This window comes from Lineus longissimus, chromosome 19 (genome assembly GCF_910592395.1).
Source record: "Lineus longissimus chromosome 19, tnLinLong1.2, whole genome shotgun sequence".
NCBI classification, from domain to species: Eukaryota; Metazoa; Nemertea; class Pilidiophora; order Heteronemertea; family Lineidae; genus Lineus; species Lineus longissimus.
Window position 1 is genome coordinate 4932317 of NC_088326.1, and position 11399 is coordinate 4943715.

Below are 11399 nucleotides of genomic sequence, written 5' to 3' on the forward strand. Positions count from 1 at the left end.
CCTGTTCCTTACGTTTTCACATGTCTTTCCATAGAAAGCATTGGTCATTAATTTGAAGTAATCTTTCTCGAAACCAGTAGTAGAAGCCATCCTCTTTTTAGTGTTGAAGTCGATATATGATTTCAACCACTTTGATTGTTTGAAACTGATGACAGAATGGACCTTTTTTAGTGTCATTCCTTGCTTTAAGTAAAACTGTAAAAGTCTGTTATGCACAATGTAGTTGGTCTTGTCCTTCTGTGTGAGGATCAATTTTTCTACCCTTGACCTCGTCTCGTCACCAAGTAACCCTTTCTGGTAAGGGGTTAATTCGTCATCGTCTACGAAAAGCGATTCTGGACAGAATGGAAAGTTCTTTGACTTGAACTTGATTTCCTCTGGATAAGCCAAATCTACTTCGAAAAAATATCCTACTTTACTGTCTTTAGGAATTGACATGATCTTTTCTTTGTTAATAGTATTATTACAGTCAAACATTTGAAAACTGCAGTAAGGCTGACTTTCCATCATAGACCAGCCATAGAGATTGTTTGCGTCTATGTAGATTAGTTTGTGGTGTTCATCTGCCTTGACATGTCTTGTTCCCATCACACCTAAAATTCCACCTCTTATTGCCTTTTCAAAAGTAAGTAGAATATTGGTATCGGTAAGAAGTTCGAGATTTATGTCTGTGTGTTTCAATCCGGCCAACCAGGTCAAGCCAGGTGCTGAATAGCAGTGACAAGGATCGATCTGAAAATTGTTTAAATTAACGTCCCTGAATTTCTCGAATAAATCAGCTAACAAAAGAACGTCTGTTTTGAGGTACAGGTCGATGAACTCTCCATGATTTCTGATCTTGAAATGATCCCATATGTCTTTGGCTTTTAGGTAAACTGAATCATCCGCAATTTCATTCTTCAATTCATCAAAGAACATAGACTTCTCTAAGTGAGTAACACTGTAACTTTCATGTGACGTGTAAAATGAATAAGGCACATATCCTTTCTTCCTCAATAGTTTAAAATCGTCAGGGTTGGGGTAAGACTGTCTTGTTATCTTAAAGTCACCATCTTCCATCGATTTGGTGATGTTGTCCAAGCCAGACTGTAAGAATCTGTAAGAGTCTAAAAATTTAAAACAACCGAACTCAAATGAAATGTACTCTTCTGCGTTTTTAGCAAGAAGCTTCAGTTTCTTGTGTGATCTAGACATCAAATCTCTGATGAAGAGGTGAGCATCGTAATTACTGAGATTGTGAAAAAACTCTGGGACAAACATGGCTTTCTTCTCGTTCAAGTTGCAAGCGTTGTGAGCAGCACCTCTGTATTTTCCATTGTAGTGATTGTGATCTTGAACTCTGTCCTCACCTAAAAATGTATTGCAGTAGTAACAGTTTGTTTCTTGGGAATATCTCACCAAATCTTCGTCTGTCATGATGAGAGGAATGTTGCAGTTCAGTAGAGTTGAGAATGTCTCTTACATTCTGAGTAACCAGTTACAGAAAACGTCAACTACATCAGCACCCCTGTGACAGAGATACTCACTGGCGTAGATTTGTGGATAGTCAGAGTGAACATAAACTCAAATTGCTGACGCAATCTGTTTGAATAGTTTTTTGGTAGTATCAGTATTATTTGCAGTCGAGCACTGCTCTCTAAACTCTGTCCGAGTTGCATTGTCATTGACTGTTGTGCTTATCGCTTCGAAATCGGCATAGATTACAAAGGGAACTCTGTTCTTGAATGAGTGCTTTTCAAACTTAAGTTGTGACCATTTACTATTCGGTTGAGGCAGACTGATCTTACAGTAATCGTGTTGTCCACATTTCAATTTATGTCTTTCTAATGTAGATTTCTTGTAAAAGTAATTCATGCACCTCCTACAAATGAATACACTATTCCTGTCAGTCTTGAAGAATAGATTTATGTCTCTTATGTACATGAAATGTTTATTCAAATAAAACAGATCGATAACACCATCATCATCGTGGTTCTTAGAGAGGTGGTTCCAGCTTTGCGTCATAAATGCTTTTAGCCCATTCGTTCTCTAACTTGAACACATTAATCTTGAGATTGTTGTCTTGTTCGATCTTAGGGATATCCTTTTGAACGCACACAGGAAAGGATTTGATCTTTATTGAGCTTTCCTCGTTTTGATTGGGATTGATTTCAGTGACGTTTATGTCGTTTTTGTATTTGACAGCCAAAAGACTCCACAGAAAACATTTCTCATCATTTGATTGCACATTAATGACAGCTTTAGTTCGGAATGGTAAACTAGTGTAGTGACCGCCTTTACATTTCTTGTAGGAACATATTGTTAGATCGCACAGCTTTATTTCATTTAAACTCAGGTCGCTTCCTTCGAAGTATCGTTCCTCAATCGCGGCCTTTATGTAGTTCAATTGACTGGTTAGGGCATAAATTGTCTGGTTTCTTGAAATTATGCTTTCCATGGGAGATTGAATAGGATAGATAGCCTTTTCGCCAGATCTGTCAAATTCAGCTTTAACTGAAATACTTATTTATGATGGTAATCAGTGAGCTTGAAGAGAATTTCTTCCAGTTTATCTCTGTACTCGTAAACGTGTTTTGCCGGTTTGCTAATTTTCAGATGAATGGTAACGACTGGCTTACCAAATTCTTTTTACCACTTCAATATCCTTCACATTCTTTATGCTCTCCAATTCCTTAGCCTCGAACTCAAGTTTCTTAGTATCTTGTAGTGGACTGGGGTTAGGTAAACAGAGTGAACGCGAGTCTGACTGGCTTGATAACTTCATTTGATGACCTTTGGTTTTCCTATGTGCTGAAAGATGGCTGTAGGATATTTCCTTGTTACATGTTGAACAGTGTATTTTCTCATTTCTAGCAACCATTTCTATTTAGAGTAAAAACAATTATTAAATTAAATTTTCAACATACATCGGGGGTGCTGATGGTAATAATGCTGATCCCAGTAAATCAGGGGTTGGTAATGGTGGTGGGTATGCAGTAAGACTGTTGTCCCTCAATAATGGTGGCGGATAGTAGTAGTGGTAATGGACAGAGTCCGGAGAGCGGTGCTCGAAATGGTGGTGGTTCATTATTGTGACTTTAGTTTCTCTATCATCTCTGTTTGTGCCAGTTTTTTTCCTTCTTCTAAAAAAGTCTTCTTTAAAGATTCCACATCAACAGCTGAACCTGCCTCTCTCTGTTTTTTTCTGATGGCATTTTTCATGGCAATGTATTTTTCCTTTTCTTTGAGAATCAAAGTAAACTCATCTGTTGAAATGTGTGAATCACTCATGGCCTTACTTACCAGATCATTGATGGAGTTAAGTTTTGAAATTGCCAACATTCCAATCTTCTCATGTTTTTCAATTTTCTTCAGGATATTTTTTTTCTTCCAACTTAGGGCTGAGGAGATAATGGTGCTCCCAATGGTCACTCCACCAAGTGCAAAACCTATTGGTGTGGTGATTACACCCGCCAGTGCAGTCACACCAACTGAGCCAGCCGCAACGGTTACAAAATTAAGACTATGACTTATGCTCGTAATTACGCTAAATGCTTTTTTGTACTTTGAAAACATCTTTCTTCTAAATTCAATCTTGCTTTCTAAGAAACTCTTAACCTCACATATTTGTTTTAGTCGGAAAGCCTGAGGGTTACTTCCTGCGTGCTTTTCAGCCCTTTCAGAGTTTAAATGACTTTCAGAGTTTAAATGACTTAAATCTGGATAACCCTTGTTGTCTCCGTCCATTTAATTAGTGGGAATAACTAGAATCAGTTGCTCTGTCATTTCTAGTGTTTGGTGTTGATCTTACAGACACTACAGGTTTTTGGAGTACAGCAGGTTTTAAAGGTTTTTCGGGCTCAGTCTCCAACTTTGCCTCTTCTGCTTCTAATTTTCTGTGAAATTGTTCTAATCTTTCTTTCCAATTACGTGGTCGTTTTGTGTAACCCCAAGTTCTATTCATTTATTCGGATGAAAAAATCAATTTATTACTACAATAAAGTTTAATAATCTAGAGTTCAATTTTAAAATAATCTAATGCACAATAAAGTTCAATAATCTAATGCACAATAAAGTTCAATAATCTAATGCACAATAAAGTTTTCAGTTTAAAAATATGGTGAATAAGTCGCCAGTTGAAATTTATGCCTTAAATCCTCTGGCGTAGGTAATTTTACTGCCATTAAATTATGATTTAGACTTGAAACTTTCACATTCAACTCCATAATAAAATTGACTGCTTCTTGTTGGTTTAATCCATTTTGAAAGATGACGTTGTTTGATAACACAATATCATTAAGTAGAAACTTATTGTAAAACTCGGGATAAAACCCAAAATACTTGTTTGTTATCCTTTTCCACTCTTCTATCACGTTTTCGTCTCGATAGACAAACCAGTTTTCATTATGCTTGTTGATCATAAAGTTAATTGAGCGGTCCAATTGCTCTTTGAAAATCCTCCAGTCGACTGTTGCACTTTTCTATCTGTTTTGTGTTTTAGACATTGGCCGCATGTTAAACCAAGAGTAACACAGTTCTGGGTGATCTTTGAATTTCTTGATTGGTAGAACATGATCCAACTCCTCATCTACTATTTGTGATAGACCCCTTTGGTAGTTTAACCAATCCCTGAAGAAATCATTGGAACAACCTAGACGAAATGCCGAATTGGGAGATCCATCTTCTTTGGCTATTCTGTTGAGGCCAACTCTGACTTTGTGTAGGTCATAATTACCACTCTGTCTAAGATAACCTTTGTAGTATGAATTAAAACAAGCTCTACATTTGCCTCTTTTTCCTTCTTTACCGAATTCACCATCGCTTAGTAATTTCACTTCTCCACATTTACCGCATGTCTTTGTTTTGGTACCACATGATTTACAGTAGTCCAGTAACTTGCCTCTTCTGTTCTTTTCAAATTGACTTTCAAATTTAGATGCATCGCACTTAACACATTCCTTACCTGAACCTAAATTAACATTTACTGTACCATAGTTGTTCACTATTATTTGACTCTCCATTTAAAGGATAACATTTTTTCACAATTATGTTTTTAGGCTTTTTATGTCTGAAATTGGCAACCATTCATTGAATTTGTCACTGTAGCCTTTCCATTTCACTAATCCGTATTTTTTACCTTTAGTGGTCTTGTACCTCATTATCTTCTCTATTTTGTACTCTAGTTGGTCAGGATTAGGAACATAACTTAATTCTTGTTCGTAAAAATATCCTTGAATTTCTTCCTCTTGGTAATCTTCAAGTTTGTAGACGATTGGATAAGTGAATACTATCTGTCTTATTTGAAAGACTTCTTCAGTGAAATTGGGCAAGTAGCCTTTGTCGAAAATAGTCTTGTACTTTGAAATTCTGACGCTGTCACCCACCTTGTACTTCGGATCTCCAAATGCTTCTTTAAGATGTAGGCCGTAGAGGTTGTACCAGACAGTTCCTTCATTCTCCCTCTTTCAGGCGTCAATTGGTTTCATCCCTATTGAGGAGTGAAATGAGTTGTTGTAGCCGCTCATCAAGTCATCTAAGACATCGACCCACTTGTCAGTTTCCTTTGCGGTGAAGTATTTCCACATTTTATCCTTTAAACTTCTGTTTAATCTTTCCACAACTTCTGCCGTCACCGATTGCGGTAAGACCCATTTTACTCTTGACCTCTTAGAGAAGGAATATCGTCATAAGTTCCAGAACATAGTCATTTTCTGTCCCACTTACTTCAGAAATAAGACGTACAATAGGCGATGGATTTACGAAGACAAGAATGTTTTCATTGTCAATCCAAAAGCTGTAGACAATAATTTAGACCCTGTGCTTCAATTTGCCACCATGACCTTCAAAGGATCACAGACATTATTCATCATTGACGACTGTGCTAATTTGAGAGACACAAAGAAGAAGGTGTCTGAGTTATGTAACTTGGCCTTTTCCGGTAGACACTACAATCTGACTGTTTGGTTACTCGTTCAGAAGTACAACTCTGTTGTTAAGGACTTCAGAGAGAACATAAGGGTTTTAGTCCTGTTTTTCAACAAGGATGAATCGGCAATGAAAGATGCCTTAGAATAAAATAGTGTTATTCCTAAAGACCAGAGGCAAAAATACATAGATGCCCTTAAAAAGACAAAAGGATCTAAATTAATCATAAAACTAGAACACCCGTATGGTTTTATTCACGTCTCTTCATTTCAGCCTCGTAGCCATTCTTGTCTAGTGATTTAAAATGGTAGCCAGAACCGGTGAAGGCTTAACCATTCACCAGCGCAGAACCAATCATCATAGCTATGCCTGCCATTTAGTTTAGTGTAATATTAGCCACAGTGAGTAAAGGTTAGGCGCAGTGAGTAAAAAATCAGGTGCAGTGAGTAAAGGTCAATTGGTACTGTACATCAAAACCATTAGGGTCGATAATGTCATTGTTTTCATCTGTTAGGCGAATATTCAACTTGCCAACACTTGATTTGCACGGAATTTCCATGTTATCTCCAAAAGAATATGCTATCATGTCTCCAAAGTTAGCTTCTTTTATTGGTCTAGTGGCTAAGACATCTGATGGCACACCATTGCTCATTACATTGTTGATGATGTCACAGTGGAAAACAAAATAGTCCATTGGTCTAAAATTTATGGGCCTCTCGCTTACAAACTCGCCCTTTGTTGATAAATCTACATCTAAGGGATAAAGCCATTTCGATTTAAAGCAAAATAATTCATTGCTTTTACCAAAAAACATAATCTGGAAATATTCCGCATTTATTCTCTTAAGCATCTTCATTACTGCCCTACCAGTGGGTTCATCAACATCAAACTTAACAGAATTTCAGCTTAAACTCTTTTCTTTCAATTCATTTGCAAACACCTTTGAAAAGCTTTCTAGGTCATAGAGACCATCGGGTATTGTGGTAACTGCCAACGAAAATCCACGCAACTTTATTTCGTTATTTTGTTTTGCTTCACTTATGTTGTAGAATGTACAAGGTATACCTGCAAATGTCAAACTGACGCTAATGACATTCTGAATTTCAGTGTTAATATGTATGGTTAAATCATGTGATTCTGTTCTGGGTAGTCACTGGAATTAATGTACACCACGGTTTTCATTTATTGCACTTAAATTTTCATTTATTGCACTTAAATTCTATTTGATTATGTTTCTGGGTAAAATACCTTGATCGTAAAAGTATTCCAATGTTACATTACTGACTGCTACAGTTCCGCCAAGTTTCAGAATCTCTTCTAAGTTTGCCTGACTTGGCGGGCCAATGGTAATTCTCAAGAATCTCTTAAGTAAATAAGAGTAACCAATTGTTGCCGTTGACAATAACACACTTTGGTACAGTGTATTGATGATTTCCTTCTTTCCTGGTGTTTCCATTTATTTTACTGTAAAATAATCTTAATGTTGCAAGGAAACAATCTGTGAATTTTGAGTGTTAACTTGAGCGTCAGAAATCACAAATATGTGCATTTTGTATGGACCCTTTCAAGATTCTTTTGTTATCGACAATTGAATACCATCTTTAGTGTTTTGAAGCTTTTTGCCCGATCCATGTAATCTGTTGTCTTCTGTAGTTCTCAGGTCCGACCAAAGCCCGTAGTTATTCGAGTTTACATAGTACTTTTTCATAGACATGTTGCAGTCGTAAGTTTTCTTTAACTCTTCGGTCATGAAGTGTTTCTTGATCTCCTCCCATTGATCTAGCATTCTCATTCCTTCTGGAAACACCTGATTAGCAACTCCTTCGATGGTTATTTGCACTTTTGTGATGTTAGGATTTTCAAACTTTTCAGAATCTCTTGAACCATCAGTGTAATCAGAGATGAAGAGAAGTAATAGTCCTTTTATGGACATTCGAGGAAAATTGATGTTCTCGTTGATCAGCGATTCATTGGCCGTTACTTTGACAGTTTTGAAGTGATCTACCCAGTCGTAATAGATGGAGAAACCTGAATTGTACTTGTTTGTAAGCGTATTGGCTAATCCCTTGTTAGTTACAGTGTCATATTCAAAACTGATATTTTCAAGTTTGTAATTCATGTTTGCAGTTGTGCTGGTAACGATGATCTCCTCCTTTGGTCGCTAACGTAATCTCGATGATCACATCCTCTTGAATTGGAAACTTGTAAATTGGAGCATAGTTGAAAAATAGTTCAAAATCTAACGGTATCTTATACTTGGTTCCAAACACTTTTTTCAGTGTTTTCTCATCGCTGATTTCACCGGTAACGTCGGCTTCTGCCACACCTGATCTCAACTTTCTAAGATTTTCTGACTGAATACCTTGAAAAACCCTGTCGTTCCTTTCCTCCTCTGTTAACCACAAATCTTTAAAAATCGAATAATGACTGTATTCATTGAGATCAAATATCTGTTCCGTTCCTCATTTTACCACCATCTTGGATAACAAGTTTCTGCCGAGATTGTTAACCACGCTGTTCTTGGAATCACCAGAAATGGTGACATCAGCTGACAGAAAAAGAGATCTGGGTACAAAGAACGTATTTTCTCTTAAAGCAGGTATTCTAATGTACAATGTTTCTTTTGGATTAGCAGAAGACGGATTGTGTGTAATAATGTGATGATTTCTCTCGGCCTTTAATCCGAGTGGAATCTTATGACTCCTTTCAGTGTTGAAAAGTACACCAGTTGTCATTCTATTTAATTTACATGAAAAATCAATCTATTTAATTTACATGAAAAATCAATCATTAATTTGACTTAACAGCTTTAACACCTTCTATTAAACCATAAATTATGGAGCTAACAACAACAATCACTAGAATGACTAGATGTTCAGCCATGAATCCAACAACTGCACCAACTAATTTCAGGAGAAATGAGACAATAGAACCGATAATTCCCGGTAAAGCCGCAGCTGATTTCTTGGCCAGTTCTTTTAGCCATTCAGCTAACTTCTTGAGGCCTTCTTTCACTTTATCTGGAATTGATGGTGGTTTATCCGGTGGCGTAGGAGTTGGAGGTCCTGGTTTAGGCACAGGTTTCAAAGCATTACTGATACTAATACCTAAAGTGGTCAGTATCATAGTCACTGCAGCAACTATTCCAGCAATTGTAAGGCCTTCAACCTTAAAAAGTAACTTGATTCTGTCCTTGAGTGGAATCTTTGAATCTGGTCTTTTAACAAAATCTACCCAAAGTCTCTTCCATCTTTTAATTTGTGATTCATACTCATTGTTAAGGTAATCTAAGCTTCTTTTCTCTCTGTCCAAGACATCCTTTATTTCTTGTTTCTAAAGAGGATCTGTTTCTTGGTCGTGTTGTTCATCAAGGAGTGCAATCTTACTGATGAGTCTTGCTCTCGTTTCACCCATCTTTTTTTCATTCAATCTTAATGTTCTAATTGTTCTAGCTTCTTCCTCACCAAATTCTTTTACTAGTTCTTGATCAGTTGTTTCCATCAGTGTATCAATTAGTGTTTCATGCAAAATATCTCCATCGTAACTTTCCTCGTAACTATTAATTACATCAGTAATTTGTTCTTCTAAATTTGTTCTCTGTAGTGTCGGTCTATTGATTCGTGTTCTTGACGGTGGCAGCAAGTCATGAACAATTTCCTGCATATCAAATGCAGTACCTGGTGTTGACATTTGATCAGCACCGCTTAGATGATTAAGGAAAGCGGCTGCTTCTCTTCTCTCTTGTTCTTTCTTTTCAGCTTCAGCTTCTTTTTCTCGTCTTAGTTCGGCAATACGGCCTGTGCTTTTAAAATAAATATTCATGTCATTTAATTTCTTCATTACTGATTTACCACCAGGAGATTTTTCTATTGTAGAATTGGCTAAAAGACTACCCTTTTGATCTGTTATTCTAACCCAAACTAGTTCTCCTTGTTCATTGTGCCCTATCATGTAGAGAGTTTCATTTGTTATTCCTTTTAAGAGCTCTTTACCAGAAATTACAATATCACAATTAAGGTCTTCAGTGATATGTTCATTGACTTCTGCTGCTGTAAAAACAAGTCCGGAAAGACTCTTTAAAGTTCCGGGTGTAAATTTCTTGGGTTTGTACCCAATAAAATCACTAGATCTAAGCACTTTCAATCTATTATTTTTGGCATCTTTTGCATCCTCTGGCTTGTCTCTTTCATCAAAAATCTTTCTCATTTTTTCAGATTCCTTCTCAATTCTATCAAGCCAATTTGTTTCGTCAACAGGGTCATTAACACGTGTATTGTTAAATGTATCAGCGGAAGTTAGATTTCGAGTATGTGCATCATAAATCCTAGTCATTTCATTCAAAAAATCATTGTCACTATTTGTGATGTAAGTTGTGTCATCATCAAACATTGGGGTAATTAATGATGTTTCAGCAGTTCTACTGTTTGCTTCTAAAAACTGATAATTGTCTTAAGTCCTCCATTTGGATATATTCTCCTCCTTCAGCCATTTATTTTACAATAATAAGAATTAAACTGCCAACAACAGCATAGAGTAAAAACTTGATTGTTTCACGGGTATCATCAGATTAACTGATCACAGCAGTCTTACTGGTTTCATCAAGCTTTTTAGTCTCTTCAGACTTTTTAGTTTCATCAGTCTTTTTAGTCTCATCAGATTTACTGGTTACAGCAGTCTTTTTAGTTTCATGTTTAACAGTGCTTAGCTCTTGGGGTGCGGTAGTAGTTGTAGTCTTAACCCTTATTTTCTTAGCAGTTTGACCTTGCATCAATGGAGGAGGGATAGTCTTTTCATTGTTAATGTCATTCTTAGCAGGATTCAAGTGTTTAGTTGCTACCAGAATATTGTTATTGTAATTATCGATCTTACCGATCTTTAGTATCATGTCAGACCCTATGATGTACAGGCCTGGGGCAATTACATAGTCTAATCGTGTGTGAGTGTCCGACAGTGCTTTCTGGTATCTAGCAATTGAGGTAGGGATATCCACATGCTGTTCAATTGAATCACTTAGCAGCTTGATGAATTCCTTATGTGCGTCTAACTCTGTTCCTGGCTGTCCAGTAATCGGGGTTCTAGTGAGGGCCTGCGATCCCAGTATACAGTAAACATATGTTCTGATGGAATCATTCAATCATTCTATCCCTGTATTCGAGAAACCTGAGGACTTAAGAGTCATGAATTGTTGGTATGTTTGACATGGTTTCTGTGTAATGACATCAAATACATTCTTGTGTTGTTTGTCGTGCCACTTAATAAAGCCGTCACGGTACTTGAAATCATCCATCCAAGCGTCCCAGTCTTTTGTAAACATCGAGGGCATTCTATTCTCGTGAACTTGCATTAAGAAGAAATTGATTTTCGAATTATTGATGTAATAGTCAGGATCAGTTATGTTTGGATCGTAATCCGGTACACTCCACGAAGTACATCCGTCATTGTTTGCAAACACTGAAAAATCAAATTCGTCTTATAAGCCAAACTCACTTAGTAAC